Source organism: Notamacropus eugenii, chromosome 6 (genome assembly GCF_028372415.1).
Source record: "Notamacropus eugenii isolate mMacEug1 chromosome 6, mMacEug1.pri_v2, whole genome shotgun sequence".
Classification (NCBI taxonomy): Eukaryota; Metazoa; Chordata; class Mammalia; order Diprotodontia; family Macropodidae; genus Notamacropus; species Notamacropus eugenii.
This window is the reverse complement of record NC_092877.1, coordinates 248,638,889-248,651,012: the sequence shown is the minus strand read 5'-3', so window position 1 is coordinate 248,651,012 and position 12,124 is coordinate 248,638,889. Positions and strand designations below refer to the sequence as shown.

The 12,124-nt window shown below is 40.2% G+C and overlaps 1 pseudogene; it reads left to right on the top strand.

Moving 5' to 3' along the window:
• The first annotated feature begins 1,252 nt into the window (after positions 1-1,252).
• On the top strand, positions 1,253-2,188 carry LOC140511309 (homeobox protein otx5-like; annotated as a pseudogene).
• Positions 2,189-12,124: the final 9,936 nt, after the last annotated feature.

The following is a 12,124-nucleotide window of genomic DNA, read 5'->3' as shown; positions in this document are numbered from 1 at the left end:
AAAGACTTTTCAGTAGAGGGAAGAAGAGGAGAGGTGAGAGCAAACATGAAGCTTACTCTCATCAATTCGACTAAAGGAAGAAAGAAAATGCACACACATTTTGGTATGAAAACCTATCTTACAGCACAGGAAAGTGGGGGAGAAGGGGACAAGCAGGGTGAAGGGAATGATGGAAGGGAGGGCAGTGGGAGGAGGGAGCAATTTGAAGTCAACACTCTTGGGGAGGGACAGAACCCAAAGAGAGAACAGAAGCAATGCGGGACAGGATAGGATGGAGGGAAATATAGTTAGTCTTGCACAACACGACTGCTATGGAAGTCATTTGCAAAACTACACAGATATGGCCTATATTGAATTGCTTGCTTCCCAAAGGGAATGGTTGGGAAGGGAGGGATAAAAAGAAGTTGGAAGTCAAAGTCTTAGGAACAACTGCCGAGTATTGTTCTTACTACTAGGAAATAAATACAGGTAATGGGGTATAGAACGTTATCTGGCCCTACAGGTCAAAAAAGAAGATGGGAACAAGGGAAGGGAGGGATGTTAGAAGAGAGGGCAGATCTGTGATAGGGGCAATTAGAATGCTTGACGTTTTGGGGTAGGGGGAGGGGAGAAATGGGGAGATAATTTGGAACCCAAAATTTTGTCAAAATGAATGTTAAAAGTTAAATAAATAAATTCAAAAAAAGAAAATAAACAATACAGTCAGTTTTATTTTTATGAGATGATATATGCATTTTTTAGATAGCAGATTAATTTTCTCATAGAAGAACTATTGAAAATAAAGATTCAAGATCAGAAATGGATGTGATTCTGCCTATGGAAATGATATGAAAAGTGAATTACCAGCTCTTTTCATAGGGAGAGTCTCTCCCTCCATATCTCTGAATTTTTCTCCTTGTGTCTTTTCTGTTCCAGAGACTTTCTCAGTGTGACTTCTGGCTCATCCCATCCCAATTTCTCCTCATATCTCTGACTCACCCTAGGACTCTGAAACATTCTTTTCTTTTTATATAGCTCCCTAGGCCCCTCTACTTCCTGTTCCTCCTTTGGTCTCTGGATCTGTGTGAGTGTTAGTTTCTTTCCCATCCTCAGACTTTTTTTTTTTTTTTTTTTTTTTACTGGGGAAAGGCTTCTACTCTCTACCCTTTTCTCTTCTCTCTCTTGATTGTTGGACGTGGGTAGTTTATAGCAGCCCTGACTGGCCACCCTCCATCTCTCCAATCTGGATCCCTGGGTCCCTAGTCCTGGGAACATGATGTCCTCTTACCTCAAGTCACCCCACCCCACTGTTTGGTCAATGCACTGACCTTGAAGGTACCTGCCTTAGAGATTCTACATGGCTGCACCACCTCTGGTGTCTCAGATACACCGGGGAAGTAACTCCCAATGCAGACCACATTTACTGGGGCTCAACTCGACATCTTGGAAGGCCTTTTGGCCACAACCTGATACCTTGAATTTCATGCTAGAGGATGTGATAGGAAAAAACAACCTTCCAGAATCCAGAGACCAGTTACGGTTTAAGAATCACCATGCGAAGTGTCAACAGTAGCAGCAGCAGCAGCTAGCAGATTGGGGAACATTCAAGATCTCACCATCCAAGAAGGGCAGCTCCCAACACCGAGGTGGAGCAGTGCCTGGGCCAGAACCACCAGGCCCCTGCTGCCGAGCTCCAGCTCGCTCAGTCACTCTTCCTTCAGCATCGGTATCCATCTGGAGTGCAGCCCTCTCTGCACTGCAGGACCCCTGGCAGCAATGGGGGCTGCTGGGAGCTCATCCATCTTCATCCAATGAGGCTTGGGTCTTCTGTTGCTGCTCTGCTTCCTAAGTGCTGACCTACATTCCATCCCCAGCAGATTTCATTGCCTCTTCAGTGCCCTATGAGAGTTTCAGCTTCCTTTAGGGCGTCTAGAGTGCAGCCCCTCACACCCACAGAGTCCCAGTTGAATGACCCTGGTTCTTCCCTCAGCTGCCTTCCTGCCCCTGGCATGGGGCCTCACTTTGACCAGTGTCCAGCTTCCCTGTCAGATCAGAGTTTTGAGGATGGGGGCCTGTGCTTCAGCCCTGTGGAGTGCCTGGATTACCAAGACCCCAGCAGCATCTGGATATTCAGTTTTAGCATGACAGCTGATTCCTTAATTATTTGGATTACAAGGATCAGGGCTCAAAGAAATTCCAGATGTTATAGATGAGGGAAGGGAGAGCTAGCTCCTTGCCTTCTCAAGCATGCTGACTTTCTTATATTCCTTCTGTCTGAGCTAGGAGATAGGGGGTTTGTAGGAAGAAAACCTCTGAATTTCAGTTGAGGATCCTGGTTACCCATTTATCACTTTTGTAACATTAAACAATTCTCCTTCCTGGGTCTCTAATTCCTCTGTAGTTTTGGAGGAGCAGCTAGGTTATTCTCAAGGCCATTACTAGCAATTTATAATGAAAGGGAAAAAGGTCTTTCTGGTTTTGGATGGAGACAAGATTCAATTTTGAATCTTGGCTCACTGTGATATCAGACATCCTATCATGCTATGATTTAGAAGAATGAAAATTCAGAATAATTGAGTCTACCCCCCAAAGTACTTAAATGACCAAATAAACTCTCCCCAAATACGAAAAAAAATGATTTTCATGGAACCCTGGCAGTTTGTCTCTCCTTAGTGCTGCAGTGGAAGGAATATTGGTTTTGGGAGCCAACATCTCCTCCCCCACCCCCAACACCCACCACCTCACTGTATCTGAATCCAGACTATATCATTTACCTCATGTGGGATGCTGGGCAAAGTCAGTCCCCGTTCTCTCAAAGACTCTGGTTTCCTTGCACGTTAAACTAGGGGAGTGGACTGAATGGTTTCTGTGGTCCCCCTTACACTTCTACAATGGCAAAATTACATAAAATGATGCTTAGGAAAAACAAGCAAACAAACAAAATCCTGTAATGTCTTTATGTAACAGTATGTAATCATTCAAAGTAATCTTCCTAACCTGCCAAAACTCCCACAAAATCTCACATTACAAACTTCAAAGGACCATCTCAGCTATAGCCAGTTCCATCAGAAAAATCTCACCTACCTTGACCCTACAATGGGAACTGTACATCATCTAAGAATTGTGGGGGTATTTCAGGCAGTTCAGTCCAACAGGCTCTCCCCACACCAGGTGAATCCCACAGACGCTTGAGAAACAGAAATTCAGGAAACATTAAGGAAGTTAGCACTGGTTGCTTAGCTATTTTTTTGGAAGCTATCATATTTACTAAGCATCTACTATGTGCCACTAGATGCTCCAGTGGATAGAGTGCCAGGCCTGCAGTTAGAAAAACTCAACTTTCTGAGTTGAAATCTAACCTCAGAAAAGTACTAGCTGTGTGACCCTGAGCAAGTCGCTCAACCTTGTTTGCCCAGTTTCCTCATCTGCAAAATGAACTGGAGAAGGAAATGGCAAACCACTCCAGTGTCTCTGTCAAGAAAAAAACAAATAGGGTCGTGGAGAGTTGAACGTGACTGAAAAATGACTTATAATCTGTGAAGTCCTATGCTAACAGCTAAGGATACAAAAGAAGGCAAAAGATAGGTTTATCCCTCACAGTCTAATTGGGGGACAATGTGGAAATCACGAGTTACAGACAAATGTTAGACAGATAAGTAGGGAATGGTCAGCAGAGGGAAGGCCCTAGAAACAAGAACTGAGAAATGGCTTGTACAAAGGAGGGTCTTAACTAGGTCTGAAGGAAGTCACAAAATGAGGGCCAAGTGAGAGCTGGGAGTATGGAGATAGAGAAGGAAACACAGAAGACTGAAAGGAGGTGGGAAGTCAGGTCACTGGAAGATGAAGGTCATAGTTTCAGGGTCCTACCTGGGACATGGGACCTTTGAATCACTGAACCTCTGAAACCTCAGTTTACTCATCTACAGAATGAATTGTAGCAGAGCTCAAAGGTCCTTTCCAGTTTATATTCCCCAGGAGTGTATATGGCTCCCTTGGATGTGCCTTTATGTTTGGAGTGGTGGTGGTATGTTCCTACATACTTTTGAAAGTCAATGGGGTCTCCTTTCCAAGTTTGCCCTTCTTCTCATAGACCCTTTGTTTGCAGGCCATTTTCTTCATCCAAGGATCTTCGGGAGTCCTGACCTGAGAGCATACCCTCCCAATTTACTTCTCAGAACCTCATTGCTCCCCACCCTGCCCATACCCGAATCTCACCACCTAGATAAACTTTTTGATTAAGTATAGATTGAGAGCACTCTTCCTCCCCTGAATTTTATCCATTTCAATACAAACAAACAAAAAAAGAAAAAAAAATAACAAGTACATTACCAACAGTATGAAGCCAAGACGGCAGAGAGAAGCCAGGAACTCACCTGAGCTCTGCCTCAAACCTCTCCAAAGACCTTTAAGGAATCCTGAAGGGGTAGAATCCATAAAAGGAAGGGTGAAACAGTTTTCCAGTCCAAACCAACCTGAAGTTGGAAAGTCAAAGCCTATCAATCTGGATTGAGAGTAGAATGAAGACCAGTGAAGAGCATGCCAGCACAGACCAGGCCCCAGCAAAAAAGAAACATACTCAGGGAGTGAATGAATCAGCAACTACAGCAAATGCCTCCAGAGTTTTCAGCCCACTGACAACAAGAGGAGGAGGGTAAAACAACTGTTTAGAAGAATATTACAAGGGTCTCTTTGTTGGTAATGGGGGCAGGATTCTGTTGCTTTTCCAACACTCAGATCTGGGTTGCCGTCCTGGCTGGCATTCTCAGAGCAAGCAGTCAGACTAGAAAATCAGTTCATATGACTGTGGTTCAGCAGGGACCTTCATCACAGATCTCAGGCAAAAAAAGAGTGCTTATATTCAATTATTGATCAGCTCAAAGATCAGAGGAGTAGCAAACACACCTGTACTCAAGTTGTACTGTCTTGGGAAACCTGAAAACTTATAGGTCCCTAGAAGCATCTCTAAAAATGGCTGAACAAAACCTTAAACCTTGAGACAATGCTCCCTCCACCCTGGAAACAGAGCCCTACTTTAGCAAAGTGTTAAGAGTCAAGAAATGCTCTGCTAAAATGGGGAAACAAAAGAAAAATTATCCTGACCATAGAAAATTACTGTGGTGACCAGAAAGATCAAAACACACTCTCAGAAGAAGAAGCAGAGTCAAAATGGCTAAGTCAAAGCCTTTGAAAATTAAAAAAAAAAATGAATTGTTCTCAGGCCATGGAAGAACTCAAAACAGATTTTAAAAATCAAGAGGAAGAGCAAAAATTTGTAAAAAATATGAGAGTGATGCAAAAAAAGCATGCAAAAAGAATCGAGTGTGGTTTAATAGGCACAGAAAAAGAATGAAGAAAATGACACGTAAGCGAAACAAGGCCAAATGGTAAAAGGTAAGAAAATCCTATGAGAAAATATCCTTTGAAAAATAGAATTGGGGAGGGCAGAGCCAAGATGGCGAAGTAGAAAGACGCACATACACATAGCTCCGAACCCACAAACCACAGAACGGCTAGAGGGGACAAACCCAGGGCGAATTCTGCACCCAGAGACCACGGAATATTGGAGTGAGGGAGATTTCTGTTCCGGAGGGACCTGCAAACCTCTCGCGGGGGGTCCTTCGCGCCATGGACTGGGCGCTGGGACGGGGAGCAGAGGGCAGCCCTGCTGCAGCCACGACACCGTGAGGAAAAGATCCGAGAGGGCTACGGGGACGGGATCTCCAGCGGCGGCACAAGACCCCCTACCAAGAGGTGACTGATGGGGGTAGGTGAGAGAGTCTATTCGGCGGGTTGAGAGGGGAGTGGGGTGCCCCCATGGCTCGAGCCCCCCCCCCCGGGAGGTGGGGGCTGAGAGGCAGCTACAGACAGGGGCTCCCCAAACGGGCGGCAGCCTGGATCCATTGTGGAAGGTCTGTGCATAAACCCCCTGAGGGAACTGAGCCAGAGAGGCGGCCCTGCCCCTGACCACCTGAACTTAATTCTCACACTGAATAGCAGCCCTGCCCCCGCCAAAAACCCTAAGGAGGGAAGCAGCATTTGAATCTCAGTCCCCAAACGCTGGCTGGGAGGACCAGGAGGGGAGGTGGGTGTGAGGAGAACCTTCAGAGGTCAGGTCACTGGTTGGGGAGAATGCCCAAAAAAGGGAAAAGAAACAAAACTATTGAAGGGTACTTCTGCGGAGAAAAGACACTTCCTCCCTTCCTTTCTGATGGGGAGGAACAATGCTTGCCATCAGGCAAAGACACAGAAATCGAGGATTCTGTGTCCCAGCCCACCCAATGGGCTCGGGCCGTGGAAGAGCTCAAGAGGAATTTTGAAAATCAAGTTAGAGAGGTGGAGGAAAGACTGGGAAGGGAAATGAGAGGGATGAGGGAGAAGCATGAAAAGCAGATCAGCTCCCTGCTAAAGGAGAACCAAAAAAATCTTGAAGAAATTGGCACCTTGAGAACTAGCCTAACTCAGTTGGCCAGGGAGGTGCAAGGGGCCAATGAGGAGAAGAATGCTTTCAAAAGCAGAATTAACCAAATGGAAAAGGAGATTCAAAAGCTCATTGAAGAAAATAGATCTTTCAAAACTGGAATAGTACAGATGGACACTAAGGACTTTATGAGAAAGACAGATATCTCAGAACACACCGCGCAGATTCGAAAAATGGAAGATAATGTGAAATATCTTATTGGAAAAACAACTGACCTGGAAAATAGAATCAGGAGAGACAATGTAAAAATTCTGGGACTACCTGAAAACCATGATCAAAAGAAGAGCCTAGACATCATCTTCCATGAAATTATCAAGGAAAACTGCCCTGAGATTCTAGAACCAGAAGGCAAAATAAATATTCAAGGAATCCGCAGAACACAGCATGAAAGAGATCCAAAAAGAGAAACTCCTAGGAGCATTGTGGCCAAATTCCAGAATTCCCAGGTGAAAGAGAAAATATTGCAAGCAGCTAGAAAGAAATAATTCAAGTATTGTGGAAATACAATCAGGATAGCACAAGATCTGACACCCTCCACATTGAGGGATAGAAGGGAATTGAATGGGATATTCCAGAAGTCAAAGGAACTAGGACTGAAGCCAAGAATCACCTACCCAGCAAAACTGAGTATAATACTTCAGCAGAAAAAATGGTCTTTCAATGAAATAGAGGACTTTCAAATTTTCCTGATGAAAAGACCAGAGCTGGAAAGAAAATTTCACTTTCTAACACAAGAATGAAGAGAACCATGAAAAGGTGAACAGCAAAGAGAAGTCATAAGGGACTTACTAAAATTGAACTGTTTACATTCCTACATGGAAAGACAATATTTGTAACTCTTGAAACATTTCAATATCTGGGTACTGGGTGGGAGTACACACACACACACACACATGCACACACGCACACATACATAGAGACAGAGTGCACAGAGTGAATTGAAGAGGATGGGATCATATCTGAAAAAAAAAATGAAATCAACAGTGAGAGAGAAATATTGGGAGGAGAAAGGAAGAAGTTATATGGGGCAAATTATCTCTCATAAAAGAGGCAAGCAAAAGACTTATTAGTGGTGGGATAAAGAGGGGAGGCAAGAGAAAAACATGAGGTCTACTCTCATCACATTCCACTAAAGGAAAGAATATAATGCACACTCATTTTGATAGGAAAACCTATCTCATAATACAGGAGAGTGGGGGACAGGGGCACAAGCAGGGTGGGGGGGAGGATGGAAGGGAGGGCATGGGGAGGAGAATGCAATATGAGGTCGACACTCATGGGGAGGGAAAGGACCATAAGAAAATAGAAGTAATGGGGGACAGGATAGGATGGAGGGAAATATAGTTAGTCCTATACAACACAACTAGTATGGAAATCATTTGCAAAACTGAACAGATATGGCCTATATTGAATTGCCTGTCTTCCAAGGGGAAGGGGTGGAGAGGGAGGGAGCTAAAGAAGTTGGAACTCAAAGTGTTAGGACCAAATGTAATGTTCTTACCAGTGGGTAACAAGAAATACATTTTAAGGGGTCAAGAAAGCTATCTGGCCCTACAGGACAAAAGAGAAAATGGAGACAAAGGCAGGGAGGGAGGATAGAGGAGAGAGCAGATAGGTCACAGGGGCAATTAGAAAGCTTGGGTTTGGGGGGGGAGGGGATAAAAGGGGAGAAAATTTATAACCCAAAATTGTGTGAAAATAAATGTTAAAAGTTAAATTAAAAAAAAATGAAAATATAAAAAAAAATAAAGAAAAATAGAATTGGCCAACTGATTAAAAACATGATAATTCACTGAAGAAAATAAACTCATTAACAATTAGGATTGACCAAATGTAAAAAGAGGTACATAACTTCACTAAAGAAAATAATTTTATAAAAATTTCAGTTTATCAAGTAGAAGTTAATGATTTTATGAGACAAGAAACAATTAAATGAAACCAAGAGGATGAAAAACTAGAAGACAACGTGAAATATCTTCTTAGAAATATAACTGCCATGAAAAAGAGATACGAGAGAAATAATTTTTAAAAAGAACATTGAACTAACTGAAGATCACGTTCAAAAAAATAACATAGACTCCATATTTCTAGAAATTACCAAGAAATACTTCCCTGATATCCTAGAACTAGATGATGAAATAAAAATTGAAAGAATTCATTGATCCCTCCTGAAAGAGATTCCAAAATGAGAAGTGCCTGGAATATTATAGCCAAATTCCAGAGATTCCAGCATAAAGAAAATCTTGCATCCAGAAAGAAACAAGTAAAGTGATGTGGAGCCACAGTCAGAATAACACAAGTTGTAGCAACTCCTACATTAATGGATCACAGGCCTTGGAATATGATACTCTAACGGGTGAAGGAAATAAGATTATAACTAAAACTAATCTACCATACAAAGCAGAATATACCCCTTCAAGAGAAAAAAAATGTGCACTCAATGAAATAGAGGACTTTCAAGCATTCCCGATGAAAAAACAAGAGCTGAATACAAAATGTGATTTCCAAATACAAGACTCAGAATAAGAATAAAAGCTAAATAGGAAAGGGAAATCATAAAGAATTTATTAACAAATATATAGAACAATTTGGAACTATGCCCAAATAGTTATAGCAACATTTTTTTCTGGTGGCAAACTGATTGGAAATTGAAGGGATAATCGTCAATTGGTGAATGGCTAAGCAGTTTGTCGTATATGATTGTGATGGAACCTAATTGTGATATAAAAAACAAGGAGTTAGACGCTTTCAAAAAAAAAAAGCTGGAGAGACTCACATGAACTGGAAAGGGAAATGCATAGAATAAAGAGAATATTGTACACAGCAATAGCAATATGGTAAGAAGATCAACTGTCAATGACTTAGTTTTCTCGGCTAGACAGTGATCCAAGATAACTTTGAAGGAATTATGAAAAATGCTATCCATCCCCAGAAAAAGAATTGCTGGAGTGTGAATAGAGATCGAAGAACACTGTTTTAACTTTATTTTTCTTGGGTTTCTCTTTTGGCCTATGCTTTTTTTTTTTTTTTTTTTTTTGCAACATGAAGAATAAGGAAATATGTTTTACATTACTGTGCACGTATAACTCATTTCAGATTGCTTTCCTTCTCAATGCGGGGTGGTAGGAAGAGAGGCAAGTAATTTACAACTTAATTTTTAAAATGAATGTTGAAAATTGTTTTTATATGCAATTGGGAAAAACATTAAATTTATTATCACTATTAAACATTTATATTCAATAATATTTAATATCTATTAAGAAATAATTATTAACTAGTGAAAAATTAAGTTTAAAGTAAAAATAATAAAAAAAGAAATTAATTAATATTTGACATGCCTCCTCACCCTAAAGAATATTGGACTATTCCATTTGTCCTCCACTTGAACTCTCCTATATATGTTCTTTCTGACCATGGGATGCTTCAGTTTTTTATTCAGATTTCTATGGCCAGTTCTTAGTATAGTGCTTAGCACATAGTAAGTGCTCAATAAATGCTTTTTCCCTTATCTTTAATTTATTCAACATTCCATTCCCTTGAACATAAGCTATCCATGGCTCCTATTCTTCTGTCATCCCTTTTAGAAAAAAAAAATAGTTCTAATTTCCTAGCTAAGTGTTCAAGGCCCTCTACCATTTCATCTCGTCAGCTAATTTTATAATGTCTTACTCCCACCAGTACCCCACACACAGTCTTTGGGACAGTTCAACTGAAAATACTATATCATTCACTTATTTTATAAATCCATGTCACACAATTTTAAGATATCCTCAGTTCCTCTTATTTCTCCTAACATAAAAATTACCTTTCCACACAATATTCTTTGATATATTCCATAATTTGCCATCTAGAAGTTATTTTTCCTACAATAGAATGTTGACAACTTCTCATTCATTCAGTATAGTTTGTTTTATTGGATGATCATTTGTGGATATATGTTACTTTTTATGCTCCACTATAAAGCCTATGATGGCAGTATTGTCTGTTCTATCCTTTTGCATCAACCTTTGGAATTTGGCATCTGAAGAGAAGATGTTTAACGCTTTCTGAAAGCATTAAGTTATTGCCTTTCTTCATGATCCCAGTAGTAATACAATGCCTGGTATACAGTAGGTGCTTAATAAATATCAATTGCATTGCTTAGAGTTAAAACTAAATAAAGTTCAAATAAATTAATCCAATAAATCTTCACATGCCAATTTAGACTTAGAATAAGAGAAAAATTCTTAATAATTAAAGCTGTGCCAAAGTGGCAAGTGTTTTCTTGGGAGGAAGGAAGTCCTTCATTATAGCTCTTCAAGCATAGCCTGGATTACGGCATATCGGGTATGTTTCAGAGTTAAATCCTTTACTTTTTATTTGCCTTTGTCCATGTAGCCACTGAGGTCAAATTCTGAGATTCCATGATTGTTTAACTCCTACTAAGACAGAAGGAAGTAAGAGGAAGTTATTCAAGAATATCTTGAAAACAAGTATTTAGAACCAAATGCCAAGTAAATAAAATAGCAAAAAGATCAAAGACAAAAAAAGTGTTAGGAGAGAGAACATTAAAGCATGGGCCAACTATTTGTGTGAAATAAGACATGGAAGGACTGCTTTGAAAATGCTGAGCAAGTGACTTAAACTCTTTGAGGATAGGTTTCCTCATCTGTTTGAAGTTATTGAATTAAATGAACTCAAAGATTTCTTATATTACTCCATCTATGATACTTTCTAATCCTTTTGTGTCCTGAGAGAAACTGAAAATAAATTTCCACAATGTTACAACACTATGGGAACACAGAAACCATGAAATCCTATCTATGATCCTACAGTCCCCTCTTCACTTTTTTATGAAAATGAGAGAGGAAAATGACATCCTGAGAAGTGACTTGCCATGATGACACAGTGGTAGTCAGAATTTGAACACATAACTTTTGGTGTCTGGTTAAGAAACAGTTTAGTATTCTTTATACAACCTACTTGCTCCTGTCATTAGTCATGGAAATTATATGTAATAATAGTGAAGCCAGGGATGGCAGGAAAAAATTCTTAGCATGAATGATGCTAGAAGAACTTTATCTTTTTTTTTTTAATCAGAGATTTGGATAAAGGATCTTTTAAAAATGGAAAGAAAAGGACATTTAAATCCTCATATATGACTTAGTCACTGCAATTTCATTCCTTCCCACATTCAATCCTTTCTTTTCTGTCATCCTAAAACCAGAAAATCCGTGTTTGTTGGAGGTGATCTGCTGTCTTTAAGAGGATTAAAATTCTAGATATGTCGACAAAAATAATTGAAATTCTGTCTATGGAAATGCTTGAAAAATGATTCCTCCTCCTATCTCGTCATCTTGTATAATCCATCACAAAACATGTTCTGCAATTTTCCCTTCCATTCATCATTCTTCTACTTGATATCCACTGTTACATTTTGTGTTTTGTGTAGGTATTCAACTTTGTCATTTCATCTCAAATTAAGAGGCCTTGTAAAGGGCTTTAAGAAAATTTCTGTGTAATAGAGATCCCATATTCGCCTTTTCTTCCACATTGTGGCATCTTCAAAGAATTATAGCTTCTAAAGCATGACCTTCTTTTATGAAACACACCCTGACTATTCTTATTAAATGAAAGTTGAACATTATGTAAGATTTTCTGTGACTTTTAGCTTTATCCTTTTGATGA